General features: G+C 40.2%; 1 long non-coding RNA gene across 2 annotated transcripts in view; it reads left to right on the top strand.

Moving 5' to 3' along the window:
* Positions 1 to 15,937, top strand: part of LOC311595415 — a 65,196-nt gene that overhangs the window by 44,778 nt on the left and 4,481 nt on the right. For both annotated transcript variants that reach the window (XR_014778434.1, XR_014778435.1), the window contains exons 4-5: positions 10,617 to 10,714; positions 12,878 to 12,985. This is a non-coding gene — a long non-coding RNA (uncharacterized lncRNA). The remainder of the gene's footprint in view (positions 1 to 10,616; positions 10,715 to 12,877; positions 12,986 to 15,937) is intronic.

The following is a 15,937-nucleotide window of genomic DNA, read 5'->3' as shown; positions in this document are numbered from 1 at the left end:
CCTGTTCAAATCACTTATGCGCATTATCTTATTCAATTCTTCCAAGTAATCTTCTCTCTAGCATGGCGTGTGTGTGAGGTTCCTGTTATGACCTTTGTTTCATAGATAACAAAACTTAGAAATTGGGGTGACTAGTTAAGGTCAAACATAGGCCTCCCCAACTTCCACCTCAAATTGATATGGTCAGTCGATTATTTCCTCCTTCATTCAATGAGCATATCCATTAGTTTATGATGAATGCCTTTGCCTTTTAATGTTTGTCTCTTGTAAATAATCTTTTTATTGAAACCTGGAAGGCTTCTGCCTTAAGAATAGGTAGACAGGCCTTATCTAAGCTGTCTTTGCACTTATTCTACTCAAGATAATATCAGCCTATTTCAGCTTGAGTATTTGGTCATTGCTTTTTAAAGTATGTAATTAATGTGCTCTTATGAAAAAAAAAACCAACAACCAAACAACGAAACAGCCCCAAAATTCATTTTCTCATTTGCTTTGTAAGAAAGGTATATGACTTGAAGAAGACCGGCCCTTAAGTGAATAGACAGCTTGTGTGACTAATAAGAATATTGTCCCTAAACAAAGACAGTACATCTGCAAACATGAGTGTTCAATTAGAGTTTTAAATTAGCGTGTAATTATATATATATATATATATATATATATATATATATATATATATATTCAAGTTTTGCATATACATATGAAAGAGGGGAGGAGAGTTTTAATCTTTTAGATGGCCTAGTTTTGGTGGCAAAACAATTTTAGGAAGTGTTCAAACTTTAGAAGCCAGTCACATCTTGCTTAATTTCGGACCCAATCCAATCTCAGAAGGACTGAAGGCAGATGCCTTTGCTCATACCTGGCCTTTTAAGTCATCACATTTTATAATTCAACACAGGGATGAGCTGTTGATATGGATTACTGCACTCAGTATAATGAAATTGTCAATATGCTTTGAGATGCACAGCATGTAATCAGACACGGAGGAAAATAGCCCATTCAACCTCTAAAACAAAGCACTTGCCTTTGAAACCATGACTGCACAAAACAGCTGTGATCTCCACTGAATGTAGATTGTTTGTCTTAGAGCAAACTAAGTATGCTCTTGGTTCTATAACACTCAGTAGTATCAATAGACATTTTGTAAATAAAAGGTTATTTCTTGATGTGGTACTTAATACTACAGGTGGACGATAAACATCCATGGAGCTATCTGGGAATCTATTCTTGTTCCAAGCACTCCATTTGTCAATTACGTTGAACAACTACATGGGTTTAAATCTGATGGCCTGCAATGTAGCTCTTAACGAATTTCAAAAAACAACTTAGTATAAGGAGGAAATATATGCCAATGTTTAACTTGGGATCAATTTTCTGATAAGGACTCAAGGAAAGCCATCAGTTGGGTATTGCTCTATATTGGAGATTCTCACAAGTACTCACATTTGTTTAAGGCCCCGTTTTTACGTGTTATGAAGGTGGGTGTTGCCTCTGTTCTTATTGAAGAGATATAGTGATCTTTGAATCTCAGAGCTATGATGAGGTAGGAGCAAGCTTGAATCCTCCAAGTGTCCTCAGTAGGGACCAACACACACACACACACACACACACACACACACACACTGACACAGAAGTGTTTGTGAAGGAAGAGGTGAACTCTGGCACATCCGGCCACAGACCTTTGCCTTCAGACAGATCACCAATCTCTGGCTGCATATTTATTTATTTATTATTAATTTATTCTTGTTACATCTCAATGATTATCCCATCCCTTGTACCCTCCCATTCTTCCCTCCCTCCCATTTTCCCCTTACTCCCCTCCCCTATGACTGTGACTGAGGGGGACTTCCTCCCCCTGTATATGCTCATAGGGTATCAAGTCTCTTCTTGGTAGCCTGCTATCCTTCCTCTGATTATGAAGCCTCTTTGGCAAATACATATTTGTGCAGCATAAATTATTCTAGAATCTGGAAATTCAGAATTTGGGAAAGTACTGGGAGTCATATAGAACCAAATTCCCCATATATACTCAGAAGAAAATAAGACTAAACCTTGATAACAACAAAAACAACAACAAAACCCCTTGACAAATGTCACCTAAAGGCTGAGTTACAGAATGAGGCCATGCTCCAGTCCTCGCTGCCCGGGTCCTATCTCTGTGTGGCTACATTTCTGGGTAAGCAGTTCCATTTTTACTTGTTTCTAAAGACACATTACAGGAATTTTCGGACAGGGAAGAAGAAATTAGATTTTTCCCCTAGTGTTGTTTTTCCCTTAAAGCCTACACAGGGATTAAAAAACTCTTGTTGAGAAAATAATTATAGACAAAACCGCAAATAACTGCAGTGCTATTTAGAGACATCTGTAGCCAGAAGAGGAGGCTGAAAGTAGCAGAATAAACAAGTCACTGAATTCAAGAGCTGGGAGGGAATTTTTAAAAGTCATATTTTCAAATGTTTTTCATAGACCATCTACCCATATGGCTTGAGCAGAGGGATGACTGGGGGTACATGGATGTATTAGAGTTATATAAGCAAATTTTAATACTTAAACTTAGCTAAACATATGTATGTACATATTATGTATGTATACATATGCATGTTTATTGTTGCTGAGTGTCAAGAGTCTGTCTATGTACCTGGAATAAATGGGGGCTTTAGAAAAAGATCTTTGTTCTCGGGGAACTGACTTTGATGTTGGGATTATTGTCAATTCGACCCAGTGACTTGGTGAAGTTAAAAGTCTTCTGGGCCAAGCGACAATGAGTTTTCAATGTCAGCCTTATCCTGTAAAATCTGAGCTGTCACTGTCACTGTAGGAGTGGCTAGGTGCAGCCTTTGGCTGAGAAGACAGAACCGGTCATTAGGCATGGCCTACGACCTATCACAATACAGACGCTTCATTAGCCATTCTCAGCCTCATAGATAATGCAGCTGTGGATGGCATCATTTGGCCTAGTGAAGAATTGCCCCGGAGATTGTGTTGACATCTGAGATTTATTTTAATCCCTTTTTGCAGATTTTATAACGAGCCCTGTAACAAAGTATGCCAAAGAATCATTACATATCTTATAAAATCTTAATAATACAAAAATTAGAAACGTTTTTCATGCATATGTTCAATTTCTTCAGAATCCATTGGTTTTCCCTTGACTGATTAGCATATAGTGCCCTGTGTGGGAACCTTGTCTTTATCAGGTCACGCTGCTGGACGGCTCTGCACATTTGATTTTGTAATGAGAAGTCTTTACAAGATGAATACAAGCTGCAATTGTCAAATTTTGCAGTTTGGGCAACTAAGATGCTGGATACATGAATACCTGTCCTGAGGGCTCTCCGCACTAACTCACCAAGTGGCTAATGTTAGCCTGTGTGGAACATAGTATTAGGTACAAAGCAGGTGAAAAATAAGACTTTAGAAATGTGGCCAGAGTTCCAGTGTTGCAACGAATTATGGGGAACAGTAAGGAAAATCACATGATTCTCTCAAAGGCAGAGAACCAGGGAAATGGCCAAACAAGAGTCCAGAATCTACGGTTAGTGATGTACATACCTTCTCATCCTGAGTTCATCACTTTGTAGCTGTGAGATTCTGTCAAAACATTCAATTATTCCAGCCTGCTTCCTCCTTTGACAAATGAGATTGATACACCCTACTTCATTACACTACTGTGAAAATGAAGAAGAGAACCTGGCACTGAGGAGGCATCCAGAGAAGGTCACTTTTATTCCCCGTGATGGCATTTAGTGCATAACATCTCAGGTTCTCAAGCCAGCCAGTTGCTTTCAAAACCAAGGGAAGGTACACTGTCCATCTCAGCACATCTTCATGAAATTCTCACAGTGGCATGACCTCTCATCAATGGTCTTCTCTCTACTCCCACTCCCAACCTACGAATCTAATTGATTTCCCATTCTTTTCCTAAACTTCACTTTTCTGGGTCCTGCAAGCTTCTGCTCTATATAGCAAACTAACTTTTCCTTTGCATAGCTTTTTCTTGATATTTTCTCCAGCATTACAGTTTCTTTCAAAATTTGCCATGGATAAATCTTTCTATCCTGATAGCCCCTTCCCCAAAACCAGAAGCTCATACTTTTTGTTTTGAATTTTTATTTATGATAAAGAAAATATGAACTATAAAATACCTTCTTTGGAATGTTTCAAAAGTCATATTATAGCAATGTGAAAAGTTTGAGGTAATAGTAATGGAACCTGTCTTAATCATTTTTTGCTCCTGATTCTCCCCACCAAACCTAAGGAGACAGTCAGGCCGCAAGCTTGGGGTTTCTATTAAAAGGCTTGCTTATAAATCCTTCATCATCCTTCACAACTGTCTTGGCTAGTCCTCACCTCTTTCAGACATTCAGGATTTTTATTTCTAAAATTAAAGTCACTAGGCATATATACCCAAAGAAAATTATGGAGACAATGTCGTTACTCACTGGGAAAGGACATATGAAGACACTCGGAGGAATTATCAAAAATGAAGACAGTGTCTCCCATTTTCCTGCATAGGGAGGGTGAGAGCAGAGCCACTGGAAGGTTGGGCAGGACTTCCTTCATGCATGATGAATGATGGTTTGTGGGACAGTCCCACAATCCTGGAATAGGAAGAGGAGAAAGAAACTTCAGTGATAATGAATTTCCCACAAGTCAGTTGGATGGAGGCATGGTATCAGACTGAAATTCAGGAAACAGAATGCACGACTGTTTTATAGATATATTTTATATTATGTAATTTGTTAGAACATATTAAATATGGTGGAGGGAAATAAGTCAAACATTGTGTAGGGAACTTTATTGTTGGAAGGCGTAATTTTGAGTATTATATAAGGGGATAATTTCACTGAAAATAAAACATTTGGAGAACATTTTGAAAGAGGTGAAAGGTACCCATAAGGAACTATAAAGAGTATTCCAAACAGAAGGACAAGAGCTGTGGAAAATAGATATATGACATGCCTGGTATAGTGAAAGTAATTGGTGGAAAACAAATAGAAATGCATTGTCCAGTTGGCTGACCAGTGACCACATGTGGCTTCCTTGCATTTTCACTGTCGGCTGTTTTGAGCTGAGGTGTATTTTAACTGGAAGCCCCACCCCAGATTTCAGGATAAAAACAGAATATAAAATATGACATATGTAATGTTTTTCTGACTACATGCTGGGAAGATAATATTTTGGATATATTGTCTCAAATAAACTCAGATATTAAAATTAACTGCATCTGTTCTTTTGGATTTTTTTTTTTAAATGTGACTACTTAAAAATTTAACCCTGTATTCTGCCCCTCCTGTGGCTCATATTATATTCTACCGGCAAGGCTATTAGAGAAGGCAGTATCCAAATAGTGATAAGAGGTTTATTCTTAATCCCTTTAGGTCACTGGAAGAGGATTTGCATATGCTCTAAGTGAGAACAAAACTATTGGAGGATGTTGGAGGGTTGATGGGCATCATCTGCCACTTTTTATAATAAGAGCACTAGTTATCCTTTCCTAGGTTGTTAGAGGACAAGGATGAAATCAAGGAGACACGTTGCAGGGCATTCAAATAAGCCAGGCCAGATGTTCACTGACTTGTGTAGCCACATAGATGGTGAGAGGGGGTCAGGGACCAGAGGGATTTCTGGTGTACTCAATGTGGAATGTGAGTTAAAAGAAAATAATTGAGTTACCCGCCCCCTTACCTCCCCCCCACCCATGTGTTGGCCCTGAGCACATATAAGGATTCAGTCTGCCATTACTGAGGAGAACAAGCATGGACTGGGCCAGACACTCCATCTAGATCTGCACATGGTAAGGTTGAGATGTGCGTTCGGCTTCCAAGTAGAGACTGAAGGGGACTGTTTGCTGTCACAGTCAGGGGAGAGAGATTAGCACAAGACACGCTTTAATATAAAGTTGGTATTAGAGCCACAAGGTTGGATGGTATCACTGACAGAATGAGCTAGAAATAAAGACAAAAAGGCAGGAGGACATGGCCAGGGTCACCGAGAGTTCATGAGCAATTCCCTGGTAGGCTGGAGCTGTGCTGCGCATGCTCTCTCCAGCACTCCCCTCAGGGTGCTCGTAGACTCATGCAGAAGAAACAGCAGGATTAATTTTAAAGGTTCTATTTGTTCTGGGCTGGGGAGTTACAGCAGGAAGACTGCTAAGCAGTGTGAAAAGAGTCAGATGTAAAGTGTATTTCCCAATGTGCACATATGTCATGGTTTTACATCGTGGTGAACTCCTAGAAACATTCCCATCTTAACCTGTCATTGAAAATCCCAGTGATCCTGATACCATAGTGTGCCATTAGTGATCTCAAAACGTGCCTCTCATAACATCTTGGCAAAGTTTTAATTTAACTCTAATTGTATATGGTTTTAATTTGTGAGGCTGTACTTGATAATGCTTGAAGTGGGGCTACCTAAGCATGCTGTGAATGCTATTCATTTTTTTGTCTACCTGTCTGTCCATCTATGAGTTTGTTAACCATAACTAGTAAATTGCTAATCATAAGTTGCTAACCATAACTAGTAACCTACATCTATGCAGTTCCCATTATTTTTTGATCTTGGGAAATTAAAATTGCCTTTAGCTTTTTTTTTTTTTTTTGTAGTTTTTTTTTCTACTGCCTTCTTTCTCAGCCTTTCGTCACCTACTTACATGTGTCATTTAGAAGGCATGCGTTGCCTGGAGCCTTTTTGTCTTTTGCACATTCAACTTCTGCTTCCTCTGTGCTATGAGCATACTGTCATTTCCCTCTCGTGCCAATAGGTTTCTCTTTCTGCCTCCCAAACAACGGCAAAAAGCATTCAATGTGTGAAACAAAGCTTCCTGAGACACTTGGCACCGGGCAATGGAGAAGAGTAGCCTCTGAAAAACAGGAAACAATCTGAATCCTACGATTGCTTGAGTGTAGGATCAGGAGAAAGTTTCATAGCCTACTTGTAGTAAATGGGCCCTGTAGTATTAGACAGAATCACTGAGTCGAGGAGATATAAGTGCATGGAAAAAAAAAACCACAAAGTAGCTAGAGTTTTTAGGACTGAGCAATGGACCAAAGTAGGATCCACATAAAAAAGATTCTAGAGAACCAGGGATGCTCTCTCTTGACATCCTGCAAGCATATGAAGAAACTAAGCAACCCTAGGGGAAACCACTTACAAGGGTTAGTGCCCAGGTTACTCAGCATCTACACAGATCTAGGAATACTGCTCTACTCACTAGTCACACAGAAGACCAGGGGGCACAGGAGACACTGAAGGGAGCATGGCTGAGCAGAAGGACACATTCATCAGACTGAGTATGGTTCTAATCCTAGTAAGAAATCTTAAATTCAAGAACCAAAGGGGTCAACCTACTCTGCAAGAGGTTCATAGTGCCTCTTGCATAGGCATGCCAGTTTCATTGTCACCATGCCAGTGTCCAAGGAATTACTTGTTCCTAAAGTGTGGGATTATCCATTCATCGAAACCAACCCAGGCTTGGCAGAGGTTTTGAGATAAGAATCCATGGGATGAGTTGTGTCCTATGTATTTAATTAGCTACATAAATGTAAAACTCCCTATAAAATATTTACAATGGAAAATAGTATCTGAAGAAAGAAAATGACTGGAGTTAGATTTTTTAAAAAAATTAGTGACATCAAAGGCATGTCTCAAAATTAAATGAGAAGAAAATTTTTAGAGAGAGATAAAGAGAAGAAAGCAGTGATCTCCAGTACAACCTCCACAGACTGATATAAGTAAGTGTGTTCCTATCTTTGAGGAGCAGGTAGTCGAAAGACACATTTGGTGAAACAGAGAGTGAAAGTTTTCAGAATTTGGTGAAAAGCATAAATCTGTAGATCTACAAAGCTTCAGCTTGGGACACAAACGCTCAGCACAGTGCTCGCCTATCAGGTGTAAGTCCCTGGGTACTACCCTAGTATTAACCCCCAAACCTTACATTAAAAACTCAGGTTGGCCTAGAAAGCTCAATGAATCTCAATACAGGAAACATAAAAAGAATCACAGCAAGGCACATGACCACCCACTGCTCCACGACAATTGTGTTAGCGAGGCCTGAGACTGTACCAGGACGCCTGGGATTATTATAGAGGTGGGGATTGTTAAGCTTACAGTTTCTGCAGTGTCCTTCTAAGATCGGAAAGAACCAAGCAAGCACCATAGAAGCCAGAGCTTTGGGTCTCTGCTGGGGCTGCCGAATAGCAATGGCTAAGACTGGGTGGCAGAGAAAGCCTGTGCTCCTTTGAAGTCGGGAAACAGAAGGAAGAGTGTCAGTGTCACATTCCCCTCTGGTGCCATGCCCTCCAAGTCCCTAAGGGTCTGCCCTTTAAAGATATTACCTACCATTCATAAAAGTGCCCCTGTAGGGACTAGACCCTTAACACAGGCGCCTCTTGTGAACACTGTACACCAGAACTCTAATATCAGTTTTTTAAAGTCTTGTAAGGAACCAAGGGAAAAGAATGACACAGTGAGAAGAAATTGACAAGCATTTTTTTAAATTACTGAAGAAAACAAGCAAGCAAACAAAGACTGTCAATCCTAAAATATGATCAGAGAGAACATTTCTTTAAAAATAAAAATAAAATAGCTATTTCACACATGAAACGTTCCCATAAGTCACTAGCAGGTCTGCCTCATAAGAAATGTTCAACATGGTCCTAAAGGCAAAAAGAAAATTAAATCTTTAACAAAAGAAATACCCAGTGTAATATTTGGTTATATACATGAAAGCCAAGTAAATTATAGACAATAGTAACATAAGAGTCAAGAGGCAACATCAAGGCCTTCTCACAATAGGTAGGAGGTAGTATCAGAAAAATTCTTATCTAAAGCTGTACACATGTAGACACATCTATAATTAATAATTCATGCTAAATCTTTACATTGTATACATACTGACAAATCAAAAGAGGTAAAACAAAAGTATGAAGGAAAACCTGCTGTTCACTCTAAGTCAGGAGTTTACACATTACACTCTTGGAAATGCCTTTGATCAACATATTAGTTGATTTTGAGGAAAGAACAACAACAACAAATAGCAATTGAAAAGCAGAGAGTAAACTGGAGCTGGGAAAAGCTCATTAATTGCCAATTGCTCCTCACTGATCCTGGGGGATCACGGAGTCATCTCTGTCCAGTGGAAAAACCTGCAAGTGGGAAGTTTACCTCAAGATACAGGATTAGTAAATTTAAAAGGAAGCAGGAGATGCCAGTCGGGGAATAGCCCACATTGTATCCTGTGTAGGGCAATTGCTACATTAGGTGTTAGGCCTCATTTCTGGTATGTGGTTCCCATCCTAAAGCTTGTGGGAAAGGAATTCCTACATTGTTGTAGATTCAGCCTTACTAACTGATGCCTTTAAAATATATAAAAAGTGGTATGTATGGGGGTTCCAACAAAGAATAGATGCCGTCCATGTACTTATGTCAACCAATTTAGGGAGGGAGAGATAAACATTGAGGGTGTCTTCCTGATGTTAACTGAGAAGACAGGGTGGACTGCAGGAAGAGGCATCATCCCGTCTGAGAAGCAAGGCGAGAAAATGCTGATGGGACACGCAGCAGAGGTTAATTAGTGTGCGGATAGAACCATCAGCATTCGAGTTGCCCATGTCTGCTTAAACAACACCTGACTGCCAGAGGCTAGTTCTCTGGTCAAAACAACAGTAAAGAAAAGCCACGTTGGTTTTAGTTACATAATTTTTTCTGGAAGACCAGGAAGCTATTGTTAAAAGAAGGCAGAACAGATAAAGTGAACATGGTCACATTGAGACAAGCCTCGTTCACATGGCAGCCCTGTGAGCCCACTCGTAGAGTTACACACTGTATTGCCCCACTATTAAATAGAGAGTAATTGAAGGCAGGGTGGACTGATGGCATTCCACCACCTCCCCAAATCAGCTGTTTGGGGTCTTAGAGATAACTCCGTGTCACTCCTGTTAGATATCAGGAAATTAAGGATCAGATCAATGACATCGTTCTTAATGGCAGAGCCAACATTAGCTCCCATTCTTCCACACCTTTATGAGTTTCTCTCTGATCCCTACTGCCTCACAACTACTGACTATATCACATATTCTAAAAGGGTAAGAAGAAAATGATAACAAAAAATGGATATTTTGAGAGAAAAGCAACCTTGGGGATGAACTAATCATGTGTACAGAGATGTCACGAGCAGGGTTAAGGCAATGAACAAAACTGAAATGTATATGTAATTACATAAATCAGATAAGTGGGAGTGTGTGTTCTTATACGATATTATGAAGCCGTCTTTTCGCTGATTTGGTGAGAGCCTCAGCAAAGGGTATTTTATTTTTTTGTCTCACTTTCTAATTTTTTTTTTTTTTGGTTTTGTAATCCTTTTAAGGGGAAAAATCTTGCTAAAATTGAAGTGAATACATTTAATGCAGTATAATCAGCTTCTAAATCTACTTAACTGGAGCCCCATCATGCATTTAGCATGCTGAATGAAAGGCGCAAATGGGAAACATATTATAATGAGGGCCGGGTGAATTTTCTGAGACTAAAACTTCACTTTCCTGAAATGTTTTTAAGCATCTGATTTTGTAGTCAAGTATATCTCAATTTGCATATCTCTCCATTTGCATTTGACCTAGACACCTGCATTACTTTTTTGGAGAATTCTGCTTTTGGAACACTTCAATGACACCCCACGATGACAAAATGCATTTTCCTTGCTGTGGCTCTTTGAGGGGTGAGTTGTGATTATTTTTAAACTTTTCTCTTGCTTATATTTAAATTAGAACTATTTGTTTACTTATATTTAAAGGCTGTTTCCCTTCTCTGGGTTTATTTTCCCATCTGATTTTTAAGAAGTAGATGTAGTTTCAGCAATATGGACATTTTCTGAGAACTGAATACACATGGTAACTACTGACAGTAATTGCGAGTGCAAACATAGAAGGCTCCTTATTTTTGCTGCACTTGGAGCCCCTTATCTTGTCTTTCTCTGGTGCTGAGGAGACAAACATCCACACCTCACAGATTCCAAATTGAACCTATCAGCTTCCAACTGGCTCTGCTACAGAACAGTCAAAACGATGCATCATGCTAAATGCCGTGCTTCCGAATTGAAACCCTGGGGTTACCCTTGAGTGTTACCTGCATGCTCTGTGCTGTGCAATCTATCCTTGAGTTGGTTGGGCTGGCCTTGTTTGGTCTTCTCCTCTATCTGTACCATGTCATTGGCTTAGTTCGAGGCCCCATTCTGCCAAAGTTGAAGCTTTTCAAGAGGGTGTTTGAATGCTGCATTTTCTGTCTATGATTAACATCGAAATATCACACTATTTTTGCTCAGGGTGCAGAATACGGCATATCCCACTTGTCTTTACGTTTAAGAAATGTAAGCATCCTTGTGCTATGCATTGCATCTTGCTCTCCTTGTCAACCTCAAGCTTGCCGCTGATTCCTCCTCAAAGACAGCCACCCAACACCCCTCCTTAGGTACCATTGCATGATTTTCACATACTCCTGGGCTAATGTGAATATTACAAGTAGAACTCCCTCCTCCTGACTACACAGTTGGTGGTACATGCCAGGAACTGTGTTAGACATGGTCTCAGAATATGGTTGGTTATTATATCCCAATTCTTCCACATATTAATCAGCAAGGAACTTTGGACAAACTACTTAGTTTCCCCCAAAGGTCAGTTTCCCATTTGGAAAATGGTGGTAGTGACTCTGTGCACTTCCCTGGGTTTTTGTGAAGATTATATATGAGGGTGGGAGAAAATGGTGATGAAAAGAGTGAAACCAGTGCAAACTCCTTTTTGCTTTGTTTTGTTTTCCCACACAAGATTTCTCTGTGTAGACTTATCTGTGCTGGGCTCATTTTGTAGATCAAGCTGGCCTCGAACTCACAGAGACCTACCTTCCTCCCCTCTTCAAATGCTGGGATTAAGGAGTGTGCCACCATGCCTGGCCAATGCAAACTCTTAGGGACAACCATGAATTCTCAACAAAGACCAAACCTACTAAGGCTACCGTATCATATCTCTTACAAACTGCCTAGACTTGTATTTAATAGTTGTACAAAAGAGAACATTTTTAAAAGCTATGGATTTTCTCTACTACACTTTCAATAATTGACTGATTTGCAAGTCAAATCTATGATTATATGTAACATAATCCATCTTTCACAGATGTCCATGAAAAGGGGTGAGAAATTAGTCACCAAGAAATTATTGATTACTAGCTATGATTATTGATTAATAAATTATAAACTTCTAGGGCCCATGTCTTGGATTTTCTTAGGCAAAAGATTTACCTGAAGTTTCCTGTGTGTGTGTGTGTGTGTGTGTATGTGTCCTCATCTGCTTTTTCTGTTAGTATTTCCAGTCTCCAGGCCTGCCTGGAGGGTAGCAGGGGTGGCCAAGAGAAGCCCCTGATTTATCAAGCCCTTTAAACAGCCCCTCCAGTTCTTACCAGAGGGTTGAGCTGCCTACCCTCCACCTTTACTTGACATCCTCTGCAGTCAGCTCCTATTCCCATTCTCTTTGTGGTCCAAGCCACCTCTGCTATTGAAGTGAACCTTTCACCCCAACTCCCAGAGCAGCCATCAGTGCCTCCTTCTCAACGGGTCAGAGAGCAGGAGAAAACCTTGCTCCAGAGTTGTTTGAAATACACAATTATTGTAGTTCCCAGAAGATGTGGGCAGAGAAAAGGTGAGCTCAGCAAAAGGTATCATTGAGTGATGCCAGGGTCTCTGTACTCCGAGACACACTTTAGACTCTTCCATGGCAATAAAAGTAATACAATAAAATAAAAATAAAGGGCACACACAAGTTATCTTACTACTTACATTAGGAAACAGCGATATTTGTCAGTGTGAGAGATGAGTTTGTTTTATGTTCTCCAGCAGGGCTCCTGGGACTGTTCCTACCAGCCTTGTAGCTGGGTCGCCACATTTTCTTGTCCCTGGAGCTGGTTTCCGTTGCTCAGAATAAAAGAACATCATGATTTCAAGGTAAGAGTTTATGGAGTCTTAGTTATATCCTCTTAGATTAGTGGTTCTCAACCTTCCTAATGCTGTGACCCTTTAATACAGCTCCTCATGTTGTGGTGAGCCCCAACCATAAAAGAATTTTGTTGCTACTTCATAACTATAATCTTGCTACTGGTGTAAACTGTAATGTAAACATCTGATAGGCAGGACATCTGATATGCGACCCTAAGGGGATCACAGCCCACATGATGAGAAATACTGTCCTAGAATGCCTAGTTTTGAGTATCCTTATGCCCAGCTAGTGCCTCTTAGTGGCCTGAAAGAACAAGGATGTGAAGGGAGGGAAGGTGACATTTATCACTCTCTTCTTTGGAAAATTGTCACAGTAGTTTTCCTGAGAGAGATGCAAAGAAATGTCTACTTACCCCAGATAGCGAGGACAGCAACAGATGTCCAAGTCCAGTGGATCAACTGAGGTGGCTTATAAGACCTTTGGTGACTCAGAAGTACTGGAACATCTCCAGGGCAATGCAGAGCCTGCGACAGTTGGAGTCTTACCAGTGCCCATTCTACTTGAATATAAGCTCTGGGAAGGCAGGGCCCTTTGGTTGGATGGTTAATTGGTTGTTGGTGGGTTTTTTTTTTTGAGGCAGGGTCTCTCTGTATTCTTCACTGTCCTGGAACTCACTCTGTAGCCCAGGCTGGCCTCAAACTCACAAAGATCCACCTGCCTCTGCCCCCCAAGTGCTGGGATTGAAGGCATGCACCACCACCATCAGGACAAGGAGAATCCTTATGACGATCACACAATGACTTGTGAGCCATATGAGCCTAAGAACTCCTAAATCCTCCAGCCCCAGTGATTTCATGTGGGTAAATACCCCTGTCAAGATTGTAACATGTCGAATCCATAGCAAACAGTTACACCATACAAATGTTTACTGGGCCCCCTCCATGTGCCAGGTGCTATGTGGAGGTGCTGGCAGCAGGGAAGACAACATCGCCATTCATGACTCTACCCTTTGGGCAAGAACAGAGGGATGAAGTTAGGGAGGGCAGGGAAAATCGTGAAGAAAGAGTGAGGGAAGCAAGCTCAATGGCGGATCAGAGCTATAGAGAAGATGCCAAATAGCTCTCCAAGTAGACAGACAAAGCAGAGGACTCAGCCAACGAAGGGTGTTCTGAAGTGGAGGGAAGTGTGAATGAGCTGGAGGGAAGGCAGGAGCTGAGTCACGTTCATGTTATGAGGTGCTATATGTACTTTTGATGTCATTCTTCCATATTGGCTTTTATGTAAACTTTCATGCCCTTCTTAGTTTCCCACTATTAGGATAACCTCTTCCCATCTTAGGAGGCAGCTCTCATCCTACTGTGGGAATTGTCTAGCTGCCCCTATTCTTTATTGTTGCCTAGCTCATGGCTATTATTTCTAAAAATAAGTAAAACAACACTAACAACAATAATGATAGTTGTTTATTGAGCCTTAATGTAATCCATGAGTTTATAAGCATTAAATCATTCCCACATCGAAACTGCCTTTCACAGAGACAATGTCAACCCTTTTTATAAATGAAGAAACCAAAGCTAAGAGACTTTAACCCCTTCAAGGTCACTGGGAATGGAGCTGACTTCTTCATCTGACCACACATCACTGCTGCTGGTTTTTAGCCACAGATTGCTTCCAGGATGACTTTTCGAAAGCTGGTCGAGTGTCCTGGATCTAAGCTAATGCTAACGTCTGCTGTTGGGCATCTTCTGGGAAAGGTCCTAAGCCCTAGTGCTTCAAAGTGTTATTTGGGGATAATGACACTTACCACTGTCAAGGCCACATAATAAAGATTAATTAGTGGATTTTGGTAAAGCACTGAAACAAAGGGTGATTTAGGCATAATTGGGAGTCTTGCCTCTCATTGATCTTGAGCATCCTTTTTATTTTGCATCGATTCAATGTTATTGACCAGCCTGATGGCCATTAATCAGTCTGCCTTAGGTTTTACTATTTCTAAATGAAACTCTGCAAACCAATAGTCTGAGGTAGTTTTCCTGGTCTGTCCACACTTATAACTCTTATTTTAGCTGTGGATTTGGAAGATCGAATTAATTCAACCTTCAACAGGTTTTAAAATACTTTAAAAATAGCCATTAACACATGGAATCACAATTTATTACATGTGTCATCCAAGGCTCCCAATTGGAACTCTTAGGACAAGGACAATAATTTCTTATTCATTACAATTTAAATGTTGCTGGTAAACATGATGCTCAACATGCAAATGGACTAAACATTAGTAAAATGAAACATTTGGGAAAAACATTGCGGTGTGCTCAGAGTACTCTCCATTCAGATTCGCTTTAGGAACAGACACTTAAGGACCGTTAGAAAGAAGCTCGATACAGTCAGATGAACAAATGGCTTGGTTTCTTTTATCCTTCCCTTTCCTGTTATACTATATTAACCCAATAGCTATCATGAGACTCTTTACAGCCACTTCCTCCCAAGTCTTAATGTCTCTGTTTTATTTTAGTCCGTACATAGATACCTATAGCACAAGATAAGGATTCTGAAGACTCGGTTTTATTTCTTTCAGGAGAAAAAAGTCAATACTAAAGATTCTGTATATATTGTGTGCACATAAACTTTAAACAGAAATGTATAGGGGGATTGTAGGGCAAGCTATAGATACCCTAGCATTGCAAGTGGCCTGCCTGCATCTCCCCTTGCCTATTAAACACCTCCTTTATTCTTGAAAAACAAATATTAAGTAAAGTTTAGACGTTAAAAAAAAAAACCAAACTTCTGACTGACTCCTATTCCTGTTCATTTCAACCCATATAACTCCTCCATGCTTTCTCATAACAGAGTATAATCGTGTAAATATTTAGCGGATTTAAATGCTGGGATCTTCTAACCCATTGTCACTTATTTTTCCCTTTTGTCATCCAGAAAAGTAGAAGAGGTGGAGGGCTATTGTG

Source organism: Acomys minous, assembly GCF_964271855.1.
Source record: "Acomys minous genome assembly, chromosome: 4".
NCBI classification, from domain to species: domain Eukaryota; kingdom Metazoa; phylum Chordata; class Mammalia; order Rodentia; family Muridae; genus Acomys; species Acomys minous.
The sequence above is the reverse complement of the archived record's forward strand: the minus strand, read 5'-3'. Positions and strand labels throughout refer to the sequence as shown.